Source organism: Pteropus medius, unplaced genomic scaffold (genome assembly GCF_902729225.1).
Source record: "Pteropus medius unplaced genomic scaffold, Ma_sr-lr_union100, whole genome shotgun sequence".
Lineage (NCBI taxonomy): Eukaryota > Metazoa > Chordata > Mammalia > Chiroptera > Pteropodidae > Pteropus > Pteropus medius.
Genome location: NW_024352949.1, coordinates 1,931,263 through 1,953,835, shown reverse-complemented (window position 1 = coordinate 1,953,835; position 22,573 = coordinate 1,931,263). Strand labels below are relative to the sequence as shown.

Below are 22,573 nucleotides of genomic sequence, written 5' to 3'. Positions count from 1 at the left end.
GGAGTGAAGAAATAAAATCTGAGAAGTGGAGCAGGATTTACAGAGAGAGAGAAAGAGAGTCTAGAAGAGAGAGTAAAGAAGACTTGGACATAGGGAACTTCAGATCACTTTCCATTGAGGTGACAGAAGTTGTCAAGGTCTCTTAATGTGTTATAATCAAAGGTGCAGTTCTCAAGTCATTGAGATCCATTCATTATTCAATTTACATTGTGGTCAAGCAATGTTACAATAGAAAATGAGATGCTTAGGTCTGATATCACCCTTAAGGCTAAGATTGTCTAGGTTCCTTAAAAAGCAGCCAAGTGGGGTGGTTTTGGAGGATGTAGAGGGTGTGTTCCCCATAACGAAGAGGATGAGAATGACAGAGAAAGTGAGGAGGGCAAATGGCAAACCACAAGGGAGGGAGCAGCTCTTTGGGTTGGTGTTCCCACTGACAAAGAATTTGTCCAAAAGAGTAGAGGGGTCTTTTCTGAGCTGGGCAGCCCTAGTTCAGAAGGACCCGGGGCCAAGAGGTCTTCTGACCTAGTGCTAGGATTTGTCAGAGAACACAAGAGAGACAGAAGACCTGAAAAGAGGTGGATAATCACTCACTCGAAAATTAAACAACCGATGTGGACTGCCAGGTCACCAATGAAAAGGTGAAGCTCCTGGTCTGGCGTCCTCCCTAGCTGGGTTCAAGGAGAATTTGGGAAGTTAGGCTTAAAACCCCCTAGAGCCTGAAAAAAAGGTAGGATTCAGAGGTTACACCAGATGAGCTGTCACAGTCCACTGCTCCCCAGGTTGCAAACCAATTACCTTGGGGCTCGGAGGAGTGGCCTCTGAACCTGTGCCAAATCCTTCTGGGTTTTGGCACCAGATATTAAGTTCCTTGAAGGAGGAACGCACAAGGCCAAAGGGATTAAACAAGGTTTATTGTAGCAGAGTGACAGCAGGGCTGAGCCAAAGATGGTGTCAGCCCCAAATGCGAGGGGATCTGAAACTTATATGGGGCTTAAGGTGGGCTTTTTTGGTGGGAATATTTCAGGTGGCTAAATTGGCAGGGAAGGAAGGAAAGTGTAGTGAACTGGAGGTGAGTATGTAACATTGCTAACCCAGACACAAGGTCCAATTCCCACACAAAAATAATGGAGGAGTCTGGTTCCCATACTACAGTGGGTAGGGATAGAGCCCTCCTGGACCTAACATGCGGCATAGGGAATGCAGTTAGCATTAATGTAATGGCTAGGTGAAGAGCCATAGGCTAGAAAGAACAATTAGTAGGATCATTTTATAAACTATATACAAGTCTAACAAATGTACTGCATACTTGAAACTAATAATAAAATTAAATTAAAAAAAAGAGGTAAAATGAACTTTAGTAAACCTAAATAGAATAAAAGCATTATATTTAATTCTGATAACTTTAACAACATACCTATGTTAATTAAACCAACATTCATAAACTAGCTTTTATTTACTAAAGATTAATCCTAAATTATGTCGTCAAAAAGAAAGGAGTTTCTTTGAAAAATAACCTCACATGATGATCTGATTATAAATCCTAACTTGATCTGTTCATAAATTCTTAACTGTATAGGTGATGGTGAGTAGTTACATCCCAGGCATAAAACTGCTTTAGCAAAGGCTTATCTTGGCTTCAAGTAAACCCTATTATTGTTTCTATGCATCTAGGTTACCATGCCTTTGAAATGCCTCTTTTCAGATCCCACTTTCTGATACATGACCACCCTCAAGAGAGCACAAAATCTTAAATATCTGTAATCTGATCCCCATCTTTCTTTCTCTCACCTTTGTGTAATCTTCCTCAGTTGTCTCCTTAATCTCAAATGCATAAAAGAAACTGTAAACTGTTATTCTCAGAAGCATTTGTCTTAGTCGACTGAGATCTTGCTTCCAAGTGTATCCTCTGTTTGGCTCAATACATTTTTTTTTTTAAATGCCAGTTTATTTATTACATTTTTTATACTATATATACATAATTTTTTTAACATTTTATTTTTTTACTTCCCCCTTTCCCCTCCCCCTCCCTCTGGTAACCACTAGTCCATTGTCCATGTCCATGAGTCTCTGTTTGTCCTGTTCATTTGTTGCTTTTAGGTTTATATCCCACATATAAATGATATCATGTGATTTTCAACCTTTTCTGTTTGGCTTATTTTGCTTAGTATGATTATCTCAAGGTCCATCCATGTTGTTGCAAATGGCAGTATTTCATCTATTCTTATGGCTGAGTAATATTACATTGTATATACGTACCACAGCTTCTTTAACCAATCATCTATCATAGGACAGTTTGGTTGCTTCCATGTCCTGGCCACTGTGAATAATGCTGCTATGAACATCGGTGTGCAAATATCTTTTTGAATGAGTTTCTAAGTCTTTAGGAGAAATACCCAGTAGAGGGATTGCTGGATCATATGGTAGATCAATTCTTAGTTTTTGAGGAACCTCCATTCTGCTTTCCATAGTGGCTGTACCAATTTGCAGTCCCACCAGCAGTGTGTGAGGATTCCTATTTCTCCACATCCTCTCCAACATTTGTTATTACTTGTCCCATTGATTATAGCCATTCTAACTGGTGTGAGATGGTATCTCATTGTGGTTTTGATTTGCATTTCCCTAATAGCTAGCAATGTTGAGCATCGTTTCATATAGTTGTTGACTATTTCTATGTACTCTGGAAGTGGCTGTTCAGGTCCTCTGTTCATATTTTGATCGAATCATTTAGTTTTTTGTTGTTATTGAATTGCATGAGTTCTTTGTATACTTGGGATTTTAGGCCCTTTTCAGTCGTTGCTTGCAAATATTTTTTCTCATTCAGATGGTTGTCTCTTTACCTTGTTGACAGTTTCTTTTGCTGAGTGGAAGCTTTTTAGTTTGATGTAGTCCCATTCATTTATTTTTGTTCTTGCTTCCCTTGTCTTTGAGGTCAAATTCATAAAATCCTCTTTAAACAAAAAGTTCTTGAGTTTAGTTCCTATGTTTTCTTCTATGCATTTTATTGTTTCAGGTTTTATATTCAGGTCCTTAATACATTTTGAATTAATTTTGGTGTGTGGTGATAGACAACAGTCTAGTTTCATTCTGTTGCAGGTGGCTTTCCAAATTTTTCCAGCACCACTTATTGAAGAGGCTTTTCTTTCTTCACTGTATATTTTTGGCATTTCTGTCAAAAATTATTTGCCCACATAAGTATGGATTTATTTCTGGATTCTCAATTCTGTTCTATTGGTTCGAGTGTCTATTTTTCTGCCATACCATGCCGTTTTGATTACTGTCACTTTATAGTATAATTTGAAGTCAGGCAGTGTGATGCCTCCAGCCTCGTTCTTTTTCCTCAGGATGACTTTGGCAATTCAAGGTCTTTTGCACTTCCATACAAATCTGATAATTTTTTTGTTGTATTTCTTTAAAAATTGCTGATGAGATTTTGATGGAGATTGCATTAAATCTATATAATGCTTTAGGTAATAAGGTCATTTTAACTATGTTGATTCTTCCAATCCAAGAACACGGAATGTCTTTCCATTTCTTTGCATCTTCTTTGGTTTCTTTTAACAGGGTCTTATAGTTTTCATTATATAGGTCCTTCACATGTTTTGTTAAATTTATTCCTGGGTATTTTATTCTTTTTACTGCAATTGCAAAAGGAATTATTTATTCCACTTCTTTTTCTGACACTTCGTTATTAGAGTATAGGAATGCTATGGATTTTTGAACAATGATTTTGTATCAAGAGACTTTACTGTATTTGCTTATTGTTTCTAGTAGTGTTCTTGTGGAGTCTTTAGGGTTTTCTATATAGAGAATCATGTCATCTGCAAATAGTGACAGTTTGACTTCTTTGTTTTCTATTTGGATGCCTTTTATATTCTCTCTTGTCTGATTGCACTTGCTAGGACCTCCAATGTTATATTGAATGACAGGGGCAATAGTGGACAGCCTTGCCTTGCTCCTGATCTTAGAGGGAAAGTTTTTAGTTTTTCACCATTAAGTATAATATTGACTGAGGGCTTGTCATATATGGCCTCTATTACGTTAAGTTATTTTCCTTCTATACAGATTTTGTTAAGTGTTTTGATCATAAATGGGTACTGTATCTTGTCGAAGGCTTTTTCTGCATCTATTGATATGACCTTGTGATTCTTATTTTTTAATTTGTTTATGTGGTGTATCACATTAATAGATTTGCATATGTTGAACCATCCTTGTGCCACTGGGATGAAACCCAATTGATCATGGTGTATAATCTTTTTAATATGTTGCTGTATTCGGTTCACTAGTATCCTATTTAGGATTTTTGCATCTGAGTTCATGAGAGATACTGGTCGGTAGTTTTCTTTTGTGTGTGTGTTATCAATATCAGGTTTTGATATCAGAGTAATATTGGCCTCATAAAATGGGAAGTATTGCCTCCTCTTCAAATTTTTAGAAGAGTTTGAGAAGAATAGGTATTACATCTTCTTTGAATGTTTGGTAGAATTCACTGGTGAAGCCATCTAGTCCTGGACTTTTACTTTTTGGTAGGTTTTTGATGATTGTTTCAATTTCCATACTGTTGATCGGTCTATTTAGATTTTCCAGATATTCTTGATTCAGTCTATGAAGGTTGTATTTTTCTGAGTGCTGATTCATTTCTTCTAGGTTATTGAATTTGGTGGTATATACTTTTTCATAGTATTCTTATATGATTCTGTCGTAATTTCCTCTCATTCATTTCTGATTTTGTTTATTTGTGTCCTTTCTCTTTTTTCTTTAGTGAGTCTAGCTAGGGGTTTAACAACTTTATTAACTTTCTCAAAGAACCAGCTCTTTGTTGCACTTACTTTTTCTATTGTTTTTTTTGTTTGTTTGTTTGTTTTGTTTTCAATTCCATTTATTTCTGCTCTAATTCTGATTATTTCTTTCCTTCTGCTGACTTTAGGCCTCATTTGTTCTTCCCTTTCTAGTTTTGTAAGATAAAGGGTTAGGTTGTTCATTTGGGCTTATTCTTGTTTTTGGAGGTAAGCACGTAATGATATGAACTTTCTTCTTATAATCGCTTCTGCCATGTACCAAAAGTTTTGATATGTTGTACTACCATTATTATTCATTTATATGTATCTCTTAATCTCCTTTTGATTTCTTCTTTAACCCAGTTATTATTCAGTAGTACGTTGTTTAATCTCCATTTCTTTTTGATTCTTCCTGCTTTCTTTTTATAGTTGATCTCTTGTTTCAAAGCATTATGATCAAAGAATATGGTTGTTATGATTTCAATCCACTTATATTTTTGAGGCTATCTCTGTGTTCCAGTATGTGATCAATCCTTGAGAATGTTCCATATGCACTACAGAAGTATTTATAAGCAGCTGTTTTGGCATGGAAGGTTCTCTAAATGTCAATTATGTACAGTTGCTCTAATGTGTCATTTAAGGATGTTATTTCTTTATTGATTTTCTGTTTGAATGATCTGTCCATATATGACATTGGGGTATTTAGGTCCCTTATTATGGTAGTGTTTTGGTCTGTTTCTCCCTTCAGTTCTGTTAGTAATTGCTTTACGTATTTTGTGGATCCCTGATTGGGAGCATAGATATTAATAAGTGTTATGTCTTTTGGTGCATGATTCCCTTTATTATTATGAAGTGTCCCTCAGTATCTTTCTTTACCTTTTGATTTCGAAGTCTATTTCGTCTGATATTACTACTGCTATTTTCACTTTTCTCTGAATGCTATTGCTTAAAATATCATTTTCCACCATTTCAGTCTATATTTGTCTTTGGAACTGAGATGTGTCTCCTAGAGGCAGCATATGTTTCGGTTTTGGTTTTTGATCCAGTCCACAACTCCACGCCTTTGTATTGGTGAGTTTAGTCCATTTACATTTAGGGTGATTATTGAAATATGAGGTTTTCCATTAGCCATTTTATATTTTGCTTTCTGGTAGCTCGGTGTTTCCATTTCTTTCTTGTCCTCGTGTGTCTGCTTTTTAAAATTTGTTTCGGTTTTATGTGTTTTCCTCTGGTTCTTCTTGTTTTATGTTATACAGTTCTGTATCTTTGGCATGTTCCTTTCATTTAATAGTTTGAATATTTGATTCCACTCCTTTTTGGTTTGTAAGTTTTGTGCTGAGAAGTCCGACAATAATCTAATGGTTTTTTTTTATAGGTTGCCATCTTCTTTTTTCTAACTGCCCTGAGAATTCTTTCTTTGTTATTGATTTTTGATAATTTTAATACAATATGTCTTGGAGAACGTCTTTTTGCTCAGATTGCCCTGGAACTCCATGGTGTTTGGTCTTGGAGGGTATGAGGGGAGGGGCCTTTTGGGTTGGGAGATGGGGGCTGTGGATCAGCCTTGCATTTTGCAACTGGGGCTAGTAAAAATCAACTTTTGTTTGCCTGCTGTCCCTGCTTCTCTGCCATTCCCACTTCTCTGCTTTCTGCCTTGATGTGTAGGCACTGCCGCGGGCTGTGCGGTGCTCACAGCTCACCCAGGCGAGGTTGTTCAGGGAACCCGTCACACCTTCTCCCCTCCCCCTATTCCTGCAGGGAGCTCTGACTACTAGAGGCAGCTTCTTTTTTTCTCTGTCTACCACTCGGCTCCCGGGGTTCTGGCCTGTGATAGCGCTTATGCACATATCCTACACTCAGATGTGCTGGTGTGCAGTTTGAGTGATTTTTTGTTGAGTTTTAGATGTTCAGCTTGTTGTTGTTTCAAGGGGGAGATCTGGAGACATCTCTCATTCCACCACGTTTCTGATGTCACTCTAGATTATCTCTTAGTATTTAACCTTTGGTATTTTAATTATGATGTGTCGTGGTGTGGTCCTCTTTGGGTTGATCTTGTTTGGGACTCTCTGAGCTTTCTGGGGTTGTATGTCTATTTCCTTCACCAGATTAGAGAAGTTTACCATCATAATTTCTTCAAATATGTTTTCAACTTCTTGCTCTTCTTTTTCTGGTACCCCTATGAGGTGACTGTTGTTATGTTTGATGTTATTCCATAGCCTCATTATACTATCTTCATTATTTTGGATTTTTTTTTTCTTGTTGCCATTCTGCTACACCAAATTCTATATCAGTGATTTGATCCTTGCTTTCCTCACTCTCTTGATTCCCTCAAATACAATCTTCATCTCAGATATTGTAGTCTTCATTTCTGATTGGTTCCCTTTTATAATTTCCATCTTTGTTTTTATGTTTTTTATCTCTAAGTTCCTTGAGCATCCTTATAACTAGCATTTTGAACTCTGTACCTGGTATATTGCTTGTTTTCATTTTGGTGAATTCTTTTTTTGAAGCTTTGTTCTGTTCTTTCAAGTGGAGTATGTTGCATTCTCTTCCCATTTTGGCTGCCTTCCTGTGTCTGTTTCTATATATTAGGTAGAACTCCTAAGTCTCTCATTCTTAGTATAATGACTTTATGTAGTAAGTGTGCTGTGGGGCCCCTTGGCACAACTGCAGGACAAGTTCAGTGGCAGGCTGTGCTCCTCAAGGGCCATGTGGATCACCAAGCAATTCACATATGGCTGCCACTAGTCCTGGGCTTCTAGGTGCCTTGAGAGGTCAAGTCTGAACCCAAGGCTGGCTGCCAGTGAAGGGTTTGGGGCCACTCAGCAAGAGTTATAGAGAATGTCAGGCCATATGCTGCTTCTTTGTGTTTTGTGAGCCTTTGAGAAATTTTATGAAAGTTCATAGCAGGAGCCAAGACAGTCCATTTGTATGGAATAAAATCACTGGAAGTAGCGTGGATAGGCCCACAAATTGGGAGAAGGGGAGTCTCAGGGATTTCCCTGGGCAGAGGAACCTGTGTTATCCAGGTTGATGGTGTCTGTGTCTGCAGGCTAGGAGGGGAGAGCATTCAACAAAGGAACAATGAGTTCTGCCTGAACATCCATCCAAGAGCTCAATAGCTCAATGCCTCCTCACATGTCCCTGGCACCCCTCAAGCAGCTGCTTAAGCACTGGAGCTAGAGTGAGTGAGAATGTCAGCAAACAAGGCTGGGAATGGGCAAGGTTTTGGCTTCACACTTAGTCACAACCTCTGCAGGTTTTCACAGCCAGAGGTTGTGGGGACTTCTGTTCCCAGCACTGGAACCTTGAGCTGGGGAGCCCAGTGTGCAGCTGCGACCCCTCGCTCCTCAGGTGGGAACGGAGCTCTGCAGCCAAAATGACCCTCCCAATTCTTGATTGCCACATGCATTTGTGGGACTGGGCCATTTTGCATCTCTGCCCCTCCTATTGTTTTGAGGGCTTCTGTTCAGCCAGAGCTCTGGTGACTCCACGTACTGGTTGCTTTGTAGTTTTGTTATAGTTTTGCTGTGGTCATTAGAGGAGGCATGTACAGACTTTACCTTCTATACCATCTTGAATCTCTCTATGTTGCTACTTTTAATTTTAGATTTCAGTGATTAGCTCAAAAGAAAAATTAAAATTAACATGAGGAATCATGCCTCCAAGGTCAACAAGCCCCACAACAGTCAGCTTACCTTCAATACTCCAGCAAATTTTATGTACAATTTGCATGGAGACTCACCTTGCAAGTGTCTACAGAAATGAGAGAGTTAACTAAAAGTGATATCAGCTTAAGATAGCCAAAATGAGGCTCTTTTGATACCTCTAAATTAATTTTTTTTGCACTATCAATTGGAAAAGGCAAGCTCTAAAACATAGCTGAATGAATAGAATGTTACCTTGGTTGAAAAATAGAAGCTCAGATAAACTTTCTTCACTTAAGAAAGTTAATTTAAAAAATGTAAAAACTGTCTCTAACTCTCAGATATTTTATCTCTTCAGGAAGTTAATAAGAAAAATTTAGAGACTGTCTCTGAACTAAAGAAGGCTTCCGAACCTACTCAATGACAACATCCCATTTTTTCCCCCTTCTCCTATCACCTCACTACTTTCTGAGCTCCCTTTTCTGGACTTGCTCCCCTTATCACTTTCTCATTTTCTTTCCTCTGCACCTCCTCTGCCACCACACTCTACTGACTTAGCCAAAACTGTGAATAGAAAGCCAAACCAGGACAGTCTAGAAAAAACAGAAATTCAAGCAGCTCCTTTTAGCGAAAAGTCAGTTTCCAGATGAGGGGAACCAAAAATAATTTATTTCCTTGGTCTAAAGCAGTATTAAGGAATCTGACTAAAGATTTTCCTGATCCTCTTCAAGATGCTACTGGGTTCCCAAACGAATTGGATCTAATTGTTAGAATATATAATCCTAGCTATTCTGACCTGTTTCAATTAATACATCTATTGGTTTCTCCTATAGAGGACTTTTAAAAAAATAAAAACAGACAGGGAAAAGTGCATGAAATTGGTCCGCTAGCTTCACTAAGCCATTCCTGAGATTTTCCCCTGGAAAAAAATAGACTGCACAAAAATCCAGCAGTGTAGATTAAAGCTTATGAAATGACATTCAAGATTGTCTCTGGAGAATTTTAAGGATCACCAAAATTATCTATTGTTAAATTTGGCATTCCTGGAAGGATTAGATGAGAAACTTGTAACTCTGATTAAACAACATGAATTAAACTATTCAACCAGACATACTGATAAACTAGTAATTCTGGCTCATAAATTATTTAAACCATTCAAAAGGCAGAAAAGGATACAGCTACTAAAATGATTAATTTACAGCTCCAGAAGCTAAACAATCAGGTCAGACTGTCCCAAAGGCTTTTTCAGTGAGAGGAAAGGAGTCTTCTCTTATTATTAAGGAGGATTGTAGAAAACTGAAATGGGATTTAGAAAAAGGAAGAATACAGAAGCCAGCATAGGACTTCTCTGAGGACTGTGAGAGGCCATTTCCTTTTCTTCTTACCAATACTTTAGGAGAAATTGAAATTATCATAAAAGGGGAAACTTCTAAGTCCCTTGTAGATACTGGGGCTCCTTTAACTCTTTTTAACTTTACCCAATTAAGATACCCCCTCCCTCAAAGTAAAACTTCTGTACAAATGGTAGGGATATATACTCAATCGATGTCCATTTTTACATCAAAATCCCTTTGCAGCTAGAGAATGTTTCAGGGCAACATACATTTTTCCTGGTCAAATCAGCCTCAATTCACCAGATAGAGCAAGACTTTCTTGAAACTCATGACACCCACATATCTTTTTTTTTTTTTCAGAAGGATGAAATGTATTTACAATTAAATAAATAGGATACTGAGTCAATTAAGAAAATTATAATTTTAAAGGAATCTTCACAAGAAGAAACTAATCTTGAGATCAAACATTTGCTGCAGGACATTGCTATGGAGCTCTGGACTCTTTTCAGTACAGATATTAGGAAGATCAAGTCAGCGACTACTATCGGAATAACTATTGACAATACTTTGCCTCAATATTCTTTAAGATCTGATGCTCTAGCTGACATTAAGACCATTATTCAAGATTACTTAAAAGGAAAACATAAAATTCCATGTACAAATCCCTGTAATTATCTTATCCATCCAGAAATAAATCTAGTGGAAAAGGATGAAGATTTGTACAAGATCTCAGAGCTACCAATAAAATGTTGTACCCAGACATTAGTGGTTCCAAAACTATACACCCTATTATCAGTCATTCCTGGAGACTGCCAATAATTTTCAGTAATAGATTTATGTAGTGACTTTTTCATCATTCCTGTTGAAAAGACATTCAATATATCTTTTGGATTCACCTGGGAAGATCATTAGTTTACTTGAACTATAATGCCCTGGGCATATACAGAGAGTCTGCTATTTCTCTCAATACTAAAGCTGACTTAAATGATGCTAATTTGAGAGGATTTCCAGTCAAGATAGCAGAGTAAGTAAATGCTGTGCTTGACTCCTCTCATGATCACATCAAAATTACATCTAAACTAGAGAAAAATCATCATTGAAAATCACCTGAAGTCTCCTGAACAGAATTCTTACAACTAAGGAAATACAGAAAAGCCCACCTTGAGACTGGTAGGAGGGATGGAGACATGAAGTAGATTGGTCCCACACCCGTGTGTAGTTAAAAATTGGGAGGAATATCTCAGCTTCAGAGGTACCCATGGAAAAGTGAGGGATCCTAGCCCAACACCAGGCTTCCCAGCCCAAATTTCCAGTGCCTGAAAGAGAAGTCTGCATAACTTCTGGCTATGAAAATGAGTGGAAATAGTAAGTGAGATGGAGGGTGGCTGGAGTCCCAGGCATTCCTTTTAATGGGTCCAGGGACAGACTTACTCACTGATGGACTCACTTGCTCTGAGCTCCAGAGCTGAGACAGCAGCTCAAAGGCACCAAGAACACACTGGGAGGATATGAGTTGTCTGGCTTCAGTGTGCGTACAAATACCATGTAATTTCACTTACATGTGGAATCTAAAGAACAAAATAAACACAGAAACAAACTCACTGACTCAGAGAACATTGTGATGGTTGCTATGTGTGGTGTCGATGGGTACTAGACTTATCAGGGTGATCATTTCATAAGTTATATAAATGTATAATCACTATTTTGTACACCTAAAACAAATATAATATTGTATACCAACTGTAATTGAAAAATAAAAATCATTTAAATAAACAAACAAACAAATAAATAAATAAACAGATTAATAAATAAATAAATAAGTGATATTGACTTTCCCAGAGATCCCACACTAATCCAACATGTGGAAGATTTACTGTGATGCTCCAGGAAATTACAATCCTCCCAAAAGGACACAATTTACCTATTACAACAGTTTGCTATAAAAGGACATAAAGTCTCAAAGGACAAGCTTTAATTCTGTTTGCCCCAAGTAAAATACCTTGGTTATCTTAAATCTAAAAATAGCCTACTAATTAACCTTGAAAGACACAGAGAAATCTTATCCTTTTCCCTTCTAAGAATTAAGAAGCATCTTAGAGCTTTTGTAGTGCTGTCATAACCGGGTTTCAGTTTTTTGTTTTGTTTTTTTTTTTTAATTATTAATGGCTCGATCTCAATGCCTTCTTAAAATCACATCCAATCCAATGGAACCTGGAATGGAAACAAGTTGTAGAAGTTCTAAAGTAAGAATTACCTAAAGCTCCTATTGGAGATATCCTAATTATAAACTTCTAGTCTTCTTTTTCATAAGAGAAAATAAAGAAAATGCTTTAGGTGTTCTAACTGAGAAACACAGAGATCATCGTAGACCTATAGAATATTATAACTGGCAACTAAGACTCAGTAGCAAAAAAGGCTTCCTTTATGTATGAGGGTTATTTATGTATTACACCCATGCTTTGCAGACAAGCAGAAGAGATAATTATGGGTTTTCCTTTAACCATTTGTCTTTTTTATTCTGTTGAATTTTGGCTAAACTCAGCATTACTCAGTCAGCTGAATGGCTTCTTGCAAAGTACTCCTGTTTTGTGCATCCGATATTACTTCAGCTCAATGTAATAGTCTTAACACAGCAATTGTACTACCTTCCTTATGGGATGAAGACATCCATTATTGTGTTTTACTTACTAACCACTTTCTTGCTCCTAGAAATGATGTACATAAAACTTTTGTCGATCATACTAACTTAATTTGGTTTACAGTTAGATCTTATCTCGAAGATGAACAAGGACATTACCAAGCTGGTTATGCAGCAACTTCCATAGTGAATGTAAATGAAAGTTCTTATTTACCTGAAATATGATCTGCCCAACAGACTGAATTAATTTATTTAACTCAAGCTTGTCAATTATCCAAAGATCAAATAGCTAATATTCACACTGATAGTTGCTGTGTCTCTAATGTATCTCATGACTTTGGAACATTATGGAAGCACCAAGAACTTCCTCGGAGCAGTCTATAAATAATGGAAAACAGGTTGCAGAATTATTGGATATCATACAGCAACCGAAACAATTTGCATTTATCAAAATTCCAGGACATTCTAAAGCTATCATAGAAACAAAAGGAAATCATTTAGCTGATGCTGTTGCTGAACAAGTAAGAGAGGAGGCATCTGAAAAATGCAAAGGGGAGGGCTTGCAGAAATGACTAACTCAGCCAGTTATAGATTAACCACACCTTATAGATGGTCTTCTCGAAATTCTTGTCACACCTACAAGAGAAACAATCTGTAAACAGATACAACTAGTAGTCGGGAATTCCTTCTCCCTTGCAGCCCCCGCCCCAAATTCCCCTTCTCCATCCTGAGTCAGGAGGTGCACGTAGAACCTCAGATAAAGGAATCATGCATCCCTTGCATGGACACTGCAGAGGTATATAAGTTGTAAGAAATCTAACCAAGGGGAGCTCATGCTTTGGTGTGGTTAAAGCCTCGCGCGCTCTGCTGGCATTAAATTCTCTTTCCTCTAACAAAGTCGTCTGAACGTCCAATTTCCTCCATCGGGTGTTGCTTCCTGCAACAGATTTCTGGTGCATTGGCCGGGAAGCATGGAGGAATGGTGCCTGCGTTTGGCGGACTTCGAGTACCCCACTGGGGACACGCCAACCCGCCCTGTAGACGTGCCAGGTGAGTGTGCACAGAGGATTACCCCATGTGGACGCTTCACAGGACAGAAGGGGAAGCCCCAATTGTTGGTCCGACAATGGAGGAATGAGAAAACTAGAAAGTGTCAGGGCCACGGTAAGGAAAAAATGGGCAAAGGGTAGCTAGCTGAGTTCTTGCCCTGTAGGTAGAAGGGGAGCCTGATGATCTCCCGAGGTCACCCAAGTACTTTATATTTGTTAGGAAAAACTGTGACCTCACAGGTATATAGGGCAGAGGGAAGACTTACTCCCCTGACCACGATGGTCAAAAACTTCAATAAAGGGGTTATTCAGGAGATTATGAAGTTAAACTCACCCCACAGAAACTCTGCACCCTTTGTGAGATAAACTGGCCCTCTTTTGACATTGGAAGGCCAATAGAGAGAGCACCTAGTCTTCATTTAGAAGACACAAGTCAGAGTCTTCCCGGGGGGGAAGACAAAGTTCAGAGCCTTCCTAAAAGGGGGGAAAATGGAAGCCCCTACTCTGGGAATCTACATAACAAAAGGCTTTTGAAAAAAATCAAACGGGCACTCACTAACGCCCCTGGAGAGAACTCCCTAACCCTTGCTGCCAGCTCCCATCCCCAATTCCTCTTCCACCTGAAAAGAGGCAGCCAAGAGCATCACAGAGGAGGGCCAGCTTCTGTCCGAGAGTGAGGACCTAATGACCAAGCTGCAGGGCCGAAGCAGGAGGCATGAAGGCCTGAAGCAGCAGCAGGAGGAGGTGTCACATGTCTGAGAGACAGAGGCAGCACTTCAGGAGGAAATCCAAGACTCCGCACTGATTAAGGCAGTGTCAGAGCTGAGGCCAAGCAGCTCTTTAAGTCCATTTGATGTATGGCAATTAGATTTTATTTGTATCTCAAGGATATAAATATGTATTAGTTATGACTTGTACATTTTCTCATGGGCTTGAGGCATTCTCTTTCAGGACAGCAACGGCCTTAATGGTAGGTAACTTTTTATTAGAAAAAAAATAATTTTCAATTGAGAAATTTTCTCTGAGTTACATAGTGATAGAGGGACTCATTTCACTGGGCAAACAATGCAATCCATTTAGAATATCTGGCCTATTCTACAGAATTTTCATTGTCTTATGACCTCTAGTCCTCCTGATTGGTGGTACCAGAAATGGTACAATTAAAATTCAACTAACTAAATATTCAGAAAATTTTAATCTTTCGGCTAAAAGCTCTTCTTATAGAGCTCCTAAACCTGAGATCTATCTCTTTTTGTAAACAGAGCCTTTCTACTTATGATACAGTCACTGGTCACCCTATGCATCTGGATAAATGGGCATATGAACCAACCTTATTAAGAGGAGACATTCTGTATTGTTTTCAAGGACTTATTAACAAGCTTAAAAAAATTGATAAATTACGAACTGGTTCATTTTATAGTGTGGTCCCAGGAGACAAAGACTTCAAAGACCAGAGCTTACAACCAGAGTATTTTGTCTACTGGAAGAGAAATCAAATAAAAGACTCTCTTCAATCTTACTTGAAAGGAACCTTATTAGGTGTTACTAATGGTCAACTTAAGAACTTCTCAAACTGTAGAGAATATTTATGAGTTTACTTGAGCCAAACAAAAGTTATGCCTGGAAGCAAGATCTCAACAGACTAACATAAATGCTTCTGAGTATAACAGTTTACAATTTCTATTATGCATTTGAGATTAAGGATGAGACATAAAGAAGTTGCATAAAGATGGGAGAAAGAAAGGTAGAGATTGGATAACAGGATAGTTAAAGTCTTGAGGGTGGTGACTAGGGGATAGGATTACAAGTGCTCTCTTGGGGATGATATTAGAAGGAGAGGCCTGTAAAGGTAGTCAGATATTAAAAAGAAGGGTCTGCAAAGAGGCATTTCAAAAGTGTGTTAACCTGGATGCACAGAAACAATGGACAGTACTTGCTTAAGGCAAAGATAAGCCTTTTAGTAAAGAAGTTATGTGCCTGGGATATGACTATTCACCGAGACCTAACTATTAAGAATTTATGATCAGATCACCCTATGAGGTTACTTTTAATAGAATTTTTTTTTTTTTTTTTTTTTAATTCACAGCTCCCCCTTTCAGTCAAAAATCAATCCGAAAGATGCAATGGCAACCAGCCTTTTGGTTAGATAGTGTGATGTCACTGTGCTAGGAAGACTCATTCTTAGGAAGTCTCAGTATTGATTGGAGGGGGATGAGATAATTGATTATTGAGTTCAGTTCTAGAATCAGCTATGGCACCATCCCATGTGGTCCCATATGGCCAGTGGGGTTGTTATTCTGCCTCAATGAGCCTGGGGCTGAAACACGTTTAAGCCAAGACGTTATCCTTAGTCTAAGGAAATCTATTGTCCTCATGATTATAGAGGTTTAGTTCATCTTATGTCCTAAATCTTTAATGATTAAAGGAGCAGGCATGCCAAGGTATAAGGATAAGGGCAGGAAAAAAACTCAAGTGAGTCACAATGCCATTATCTGGGCAAAACTAGCTTGAATCAGAGGTAGAAAAAACTGCATTAAAGAAATAAAGTTTGTATGAGGTTATAGACCTAAATTCTTAAAAGAAATCCTTTTAAATCTTGTCAGTTTTCAGGCAGGACAAATATTAAATATTTCTGACAGCACTGAACATTTTTTTACTCAAGAGGTATCCCCAACGAGGGTGCAAAAAATATTTTATTTTCCTCTCTACTGAGCACTACAGACTGATCTGGGAGAGCTGAGTATAAAAATTCTCACCTTTCATTGGTTTCTGCCAGTCTTCCCCATATCCTACCTTTAGACTCCAAATAAAGTCTAAAGTAGAAAGTGTAGTTCTGGTATCTATCAGAATTCAACTTTTTTTTTTTTTTTTTAGTTTTAGGTTCCCCTTAGTTATTTAAGGGAATGATATTGATTATCAGAAAATCCCTCGGTCTTCTCAACTCTAAAAGTGTGCCTTATGGGGGTGCTTCCTTTAGCAGCAGATAATGGGAACATTTGTAATAATGCAAGACAGGGCAAATTTCCCCGAGTAGGTTGGGGGAGACCAAGCCCTGCACCAGGAGGAGAGCATCCTTTGACGGAGAGTGTAGAAGATTTCAACACACACACCAAAGTTGAAGTCAAAGGAAAATTTATTAGAAAAGGAGTAACACTCCACAGAGTGTGGTCTCCTCTCAGAGGCAGAGAGTAGAGGAACAGTGAAAGGGACAAAGTAAAGGAACTGAGAAGGACCTTGAGTGTTTAGGGAATTCAGTTTATATGTCATTCTTTAGTTCCCATTTCCTTTGATATGGACATACAGTTAGGAAGGGGAAGAGTATGTAGTGTGAAAAGGTAAAAATATGTAGAGTGAAAAGTCTACAGGCAGTTCCCAGCCTTTAATCCTTAGGTTCCCTATGGTTTTAGCCATAGGGAATGACTCTTCATTCCTGTTTTCCCTTTACAAGTGTGGAGAATGGGCTGTTAGCAATTCCAGTAGAAATCTTCCTTTGTTCTGAAGGTGTCCTCTTGGCCTGGCTGCAGGACTGATCAGCATATTGCAGTCTCTGATTGTGGCTTGATTAACATTTTTAATTCTCTTGCCTCCTCTCCACATTAGTAAGACCACTAACTTGGCAGACTGTTTATGGTCTTGTTCTAAATTTCTTTCAATGTTCAGATATGGTCATAAGTTTAGTCAGACCTCCTATTTTATTTTGTCTTTTTTATCAATCCACTAATCTTAACAGGTAAACTATTTACAAAACTTTTGAGAATCCTTCCTGGGTTTAGAAAAAAATTTAAACTGTTATCTGTTAGTTTGGCCTTCGATAAAGGAGTGAAATATACCTGAAGAGGATTGCCTGTAGCCTCAGGGGGTCCTATATTAAAGGTGACCATTTCATAGTCTTTTCGGAATAAAATATCAATTCAGAAGAGGATTATTAGAATAAGTACTCAAATAAAGAATTGAGGGGAGCAATAGGAATTGTGTTTGTCTTATAGTCCTTTGTTTTAGGTGTCTCTTATATCTTTGTCACTAGCCATTTACAATGAATGTAATAAAACGATCTTGGAATCTTGAAGCTGTTTGATTTTGGAGCCCTTGCTTTCAAATGCACTTCTTAAATGATCTTGTCTAATTGGAACATTTCTTATAATGGTCATTGCAATTCTAGCTGTCTTTAGTAAGATTTTGCCATTTTCATAGATATCTACAACTTCTGGGACCACAATTCTTAGGCATAAAATAAGCAGGTGGCATGCTCAATTCTTTGGAATTTAAAGATCTCATTCTTATTTTATTCATTTCTTTCTTTCTTTATTATTTATTTTGCTAAGCCTTTGTTTGTTTGTTTGTTTTTTGGTGCCAAAATGTTGCAGGATTCTCAAACAGAGATGAGATACTGAAGCTATAAGCAGGAAGCAGCTTTTATTGAGGCCAGTATGGCTCAGCGGATTCTTATCCAAACACCGAGACCTGATTGTAACATGGTGGGCAGTGTTAAACCATCTTGTACTTCTGCATTCCTACACAGCCACAGATATCCCATATAAGGAAGGAGAACATAAGGAGAATATCGATTGGTTGCCAAACTATAAGGAAACTGGCTTAATTGTTTAAGCGGGTTTTCGGACTACCACGTCAGCCAGAGAGTCCTGGGAAAGGGGTGTGCAGTCAGGAACTAACTCATTCAAACATGAAATGGTCAGGAAGGGTCAGTCTGCCCCAAAACTAATACCTAAAAGGGAGCCAAACTAATACACTGGGTTAGGAATTGTGTAATGTTTTATAGTGTACCTCATTTCAAAAACTTTTTCTTGAGGTTGGCAAGTGACCTAATGTCAAAATAAATTGTTCTTTGACCGACTTATCCCAACACAGGAGTCTTAGAGTTAGGTGGTGTGTGCTTTAACAGTTTATAAGTGCTCAAAGCATGTGCACCAATTTTTGTAAAATTTTGGCTTCTGAGATTTTCAATTAGCAATAGCTTTTAGCTACACAAAAAAAACAAACACGTGCACCTTAACACGCCAACAGTAACCAAAATATGTTACTGTGGCCTGGCTAAAAAAGGTTGTATATGAACCACCAAAAATTTCCAACATGGAACCTGGGATGGGGGCAAGGATTAAACTAGGTAGGAGACCCTAAAGAATGGGGACTGTGTACTTATTTCAAACAAATGGGGAACTTCAGCTGCCACTAGCATTTCCCAACCTGGAATCTGAGGAGAGAACCAAGGACTGAGATTTTCCAACACCAAAAGGGAAAATTTTTGGTCTGAACTACCAGAGGTTCCCAATGTGGAACTAATTGAAAAGCCAACTAGATTGGAAGCTCAAAAGAAAAATAGCAAAGGTCAGAACCAAGAGGAATTTACCCACAGCTCTCGGAAACAGTGAGAAAAACAGAGAACTCAAAGGAGTTCACAGGTACTATGCCTACATATTTCATTGCCCCCAAATTCTGTCAGAAGTTTGCTTTGATCTCAACACTATTACCAAATCTGTTAAAAGACAAAATTCAATTGAATAAATTTGAAGATCTAATTGGATTAATTTAATAATTCTTAAATCAGATGGCATCCCATCCAGCTCTGAGGAAATGTACAAAATGTAAGGCTTTTTATAAGTAAAGAAGATGAAACAAGGAAGCTACTATTGTTTCAAGAGAGGTTACCTTTCCCTAGGGAAAAGCAGAGGGTCTATCAGGTAGATTCCCTCATTAGTGTTGATCAGAAAATTCCAGATCGACTGGTTAAAGGTCACACTCCTGAAAAAGGCTGAAATTTCAATTAAATTTTGTTTTATTGACAAGGGGTTTAACAGAAGTGACTATTTTGAGCCTGTTTTTTATTTTATTTTTTAAAAATATAAAAGCACACAAATGCCGAACATATTCTTAAACTATATTCAAAAATCTAGAAAATGATAAGCAAAGTGTAAACTAATGGTTATTTGGGACAGAGTGGAGATGAGCAGGGAGAAAGGTGGGGCTAGGCACACAGAAGGTAAAGAGAGAATCAAAGTTCTTCTGTTCTTCAGTTAATGATGGACACATGGCCATTGATTTATTATTACTTATATCTTACCAATTTGTTATGAACACTTATTTTTAAATTTTCAGTACAGTAGTCTCCCTCTTATCCAAGAGGATATGCTCCAAATCCCCAGTGGATACTAGAAATTTCATATAGTACCAGTAGTCATGCACCACATAACAATGTTTTAGTCAACAACAGACATTATATACGATGGTCACTAAAGGTTATAATGGAGCTAAAAATTTCCTTTGCCTAGTGACATTGTAGTTGTTATAATGTCATAGTGTTAGGCAGTTAGGTAGACATGAGAGACAGGGGAATGAAGGCCCAACCCAGGGACCTCCCTCAGGAACCCCCCCGAACACCTGTGTTACATTAAAGATTATTGTTATATCCTGAAATACCAGGAAGTAAAAAACACAGAAATTACTGCTCGTTTAGTCCAACCACAAGTGCTTCCACAGTTAGTACGTGTACTGTCTTTCCTTGACCTTGGCTTCATTATACCATCATTATAATGTACATATGCCCAGAAGTTCATGAATTGAATTATAACAGACTGCGTAGAACACAAAAGGTTATACAACAGTCAACTGTCAATCAAAACGATCTCACATGCCAATCATCTAGCAACATCCTTGTAATCTTTCATCATGTCCCAAATATAATACAGACCTCCCAACTTCTACAGCACTGGGGCCATAGCTAGAGTGGCCTGTTTCTCTCTTGAAATGTACTTTAATAAATCTTGCTTTTCTAAATTTTGCTGATCTGTAATTCCTTACTGTGTCAGCAGAAAGAACCAAAATTCCCTCAGCATCACCGGGGCAACGACAGTTCTAGATCACCCCCAATCTTAACAGCTTTTGGCGCTGTGACCTGGATGGATGGTCCTGGTAAGACCCAGGCTTCAACCTTTTCAAATTTGGGCCCTTCTGTCTACTCTCTTTTCTGTATTCCAGCCATTCTTTCCTCTGAAACTTCTCTTTTCATTTTCTCCTGAGACCAAATGGCATCCCTTTCTTGCCACTCTCCTTCTGATCTATTACCTTACAGCTGTTTTCTATTTTCTAATTGATATCACCACCTGTGATCTCAGTCACCTCTCCCATGTTGGAGAGGGTGGCCTCTCCCATGAGGGAGATCCATGACACATGGTAAGACCCATGTTTTTCTTCCTGTCTCTTTTGGTACAAAAACTGGGTGTGACTACATGGTACTCTCTGTAGCCCAGTGCCTGTTAGGGGCAGAGACATCTGTACCGCTAACCACTGAGCTCTGGGATGTCAGGTTCCTAGTCATGACCCCAAGATGTTGGGCTCTCTGACTTGCAGTTGTTTGTTCTCCATTTCAGGTGGGAAACCAGCTATCTATACTGTACCCACAGGCTCTGTGTTTTCTTTTGTAACACCTCATGGCCACAATATAAACTTCCTGATGGGAAACGTGACCAATTAATGAAGCATTGATTATAATACCATAGTCCAATTAGATTTTTATTGTAAACAGCAGAGTAAACAGTTGGAAATACCTTATGTTCAAGCCCTTTTTCTTACTCTGGGAAAATGATTCTCTCTTACAGAAACGCAGATTAACCACTCTAGTCTTACTACCCTCTAGTAAGTCCCTCTCTTCTTTTTGCCATTTGCCCCCTGTTGAAGTATGAAGTAGCATCTGAGGTTTCTCCTTCCCCTCTCCTATCTTGTTTGTCTTCAGACATGTGGTAGTCTCCATCTTGTGCTTAGGCTCCATCCGGGTGCCATCTTCCTCTGGGAAAACCCACCAATTTAGATTCAGGTGCTCTGAAGCCACTCTATAACTTCTGAGCTTTCCAACTTGATTGTGCACACTTGCTTTTCACTTTCTGTTGTTTATGTTTGTCAACAAGTAGGTATACCTTAAGGGGTACCTCTGAAGGAGAGGATCTCAAGCCTCTTGGAGACATTGGAATGCATTCTATGATTGATTATAAATTAACTTTTAAATGGTCTTAAAGAAATTCTTGCAGTATGCAAAGCTTTGCTCATCTGACCAAAATTCTAAATTAGTCCATCTGCCAGAAACATAATTTGGATCATATTTTTCCTCTGAATTTGCATTAGATCTGATACATAAATGCTAGTGATTTAAAATAAAAGCTATGACATCTCCATTTGTATGTTTATGTATGTCTGTGTATGTATGTTTAATAGAGTAAGTTAACTTAAATATCAAAAGTAAGCCAATGCAAAATTAGAGTTTGGTTTTCCCTCTCTGCTAAATAAGATTAAGATTCTTGGACTGTTGGTCTGCTACTGAAAGTTTTCTGCCTAGGAAACAAAGACTCTATGTTTTATTAAAATAATTATCTGTGTTTTATGCTGTTTTAATCAGACCCTTGGTTGCTTAAGAAAACTAAATCTCCACAATAGTAAGAACTAAATTTTGTTCATCTTCAAGAAAATAGAGAGTTCCTCATCTAATTCAAAATACAGGTCTCTGGGAGTAAATTTGGACCATTTTATTATATCCACCAAGGCTGAGCTTAAGGGAGGACAACAAAAAGTCATTAGCTATATAAAAGTAACAGCAATTACCCAAGGACCAGGAGAAAACCCTACTGCCTTTTTAGAGAGGCTCCGGGAAGCCTCCATTAAATATACTAACTTAGACCTAAGTTCTTATGAGGGCCAAATCATTTTAAAATACAATTTCCTAACCCAAGCAGCTCCTGACATTAGGTGGAAGCTCTGAAATATTATTCAGGAAACTGGAGTCGCTTTAGATGAAATACTAACTACAACAACTACAGTCTTTTATAACTGTGATCCAAGCTCAGGAGGAGAAAAGAAGGAAGGAAGCTAGGATTGCCTAAATGTTAGTGGCCTTTCAAGGCCAGTCACAGCCCAGGTCTATGAGTACCCCTCTCCCAACGAGAAAAAGCTCATTGAAGTATGTCATCTGTCACTGATCTGGTCACTGGGCCAAAGAGTGTCCCAATAAGGAAAAGCCTCCCAAACCCTCTTGCTACAAATGTCAGCATCTGGGTCATTGAGCTGCAATCTGCTCCTTGGATAGAATGACTCTGGGGTCAGAACCAGCCACAAACTTTCAAACGATAAC

The 22,573-nt window shown here is 38.3% G+C and overlaps 1 long non-coding RNA gene across 1 annotated transcript; it reads left to right on the top strand.

The window, feature by feature from the left end:
* The first annotated feature begins 13,045 nt into the window (after positions 1-13,045).
* Positions 13,046-19,783, top strand: LOC120592721 (uncharacterized). The gene is made up of 3 exons (XR_005650198.1): positions 13,046-13,190; positions 13,293-13,444; positions 17,808-19,783. It is a non-coding gene; the product is annotated as an uncharacterized LOC120592721 (long non-coding RNA).
* Positions 19,784-22,573: the final 2,790 nt, after the last annotated feature.